The sequence below is a fragment of the Suricata suricatta genome, unplaced genomic scaffold (assembly GCF_006229205.1).
Source record: "Suricata suricatta isolate VVHF042 unplaced genomic scaffold, meerkat_22Aug2017_6uvM2_HiC HiC_scaffold_123, whole genome shotgun sequence".
NCBI lineage: Eukaryota > Metazoa > Chordata > Mammalia > Carnivora > Herpestidae > Suricata > Suricata suricatta.
Window position 1 is genome coordinate 21,857 of NW_021856333.1, and position 1,337 is coordinate 23,193.

The 1,337-nt window shown below is 43.2% G+C and overlaps 1 long non-coding RNA gene across 1 annotated transcript in view; it reads left to right on the forward strand.

Annotated features, from left to right (window-relative positions):
• The first annotated feature begins 899 nt into the window (after positions 1–899).
• Positions 900–1,337, forward strand: part of LOC115284615 — a 16,816-nt gene continuing 16,378 nt past the window's right edge. Inside the window, exon 1 of the long non-coding RNA XR_003905288.1 lies at positions 900–988. This is a non-coding gene — a long non-coding RNA (uncharacterized LOC115284615). The remainder of the gene's footprint in view (positions 989–1,337) is intronic.

The window sequence follows — 1,337 nt, forward strand, 5'->3', positions numbered from 1 at the left end:
AAACCCCAGGGTATCCGAGAGAGCCAGACCCTTTGTTTATTCAGGATCTGTTAACCAGCTGAATGAGAGGCTTTTTATTTTCACTGGTATAATGAAAAGAAGCAATAACAATAAAAAAATTAAAATCCAAATACAAGTAATATCACAAGGTAGATTTTTTTCATACGTAGTCTCCTGGCAAGACCACACAGCCAGTCTTTTCGGTATCTTACCAAAGGAGTATGGTGGCCTGCAGCTAGTTTACTCTTGCACTGGACCGCTGCTAAACTTCACAACCTTCAGAGAAGGAATTATGTGATTTTACAAATAAGGCAACAAGCAGAGAGGTTAATTTGTACATGTCCATGTGACCGCATGTGGTGGGATAAGGATTTGGTCCCAGAAGCTCAGGGCAAGAGGCATGTGTGGGAGCAGTTGGCTGACAGGCAAAGCTGTCAGTTAAGACCAGGGCCCCGTGAACGCTGGCCTTCTTGGCCAAAGGGAGAAGTGGATTTCTCCCGTTTTCATATTTGTACTCCTCGTATATGATTTGATTAATGGATTTTGTTTAGTTACCTCACATGTCTTGGCATTTACTATATCTTAGGCACTGTATTAAGCTTTAAATGCTTAATTCTCATAGCAACCCAATGAAATAATAACTATTCCTTCAGTGCTTATCTGTATAACTCACCGTTCTGGGGGCCTTACGTGTACTGCTTTGCTGAGTCTTTTTAAATTTTTTTTTAATGTTTTTATTTGTTTTTGATACAGAGAGAGAGCATGAGACGGGGAGGGGTAGAGAGAGAAGGAGACACAGAACTGGAAGCAGGCTCCAGGCTCTGAGCTGGCTGTCAGCACAGAGCCTGACTCGGGGCTCGAACCCACGAGCGTGAGATCTGACCTGAGCCGAAGTCGGAGGCTTAACCGACTGAGCCACCCAGGCGCCCCTGCTGAGTCTTTTTAATAAAAGGGTTCGGTGCTGTTATTTTGCCTGCATCTTGGAGAGGTAAAGTCACTTTTTCTGGCTCATGCATCTGGCATTTGTGCTAACCCCAGCTCATCAGCCAGAATAATTATGTACCTATGTAATAGCAAGGCTTTCCTCCCAATTCCTTTGTCGCAGGCAGTGCGTTTTGCTGCTTAAAAACATAGTTGGCTTCCAGCTCACACATTGTGTTTTGGTGTGCATGTTTTGTGTCTTATCCCAAAACACAGATTTTCACTATGAGAGTCAATCCAAAGTCATCATTTTTGCTTTTGGATTTCCATGTGAGAGAGGGGCATGTGGTTTAAAAAAAATGGTGTGGAATTAGAATGCCAAAGACGACTTTTTGGTTTCAGAAGCCAAGGTGTTG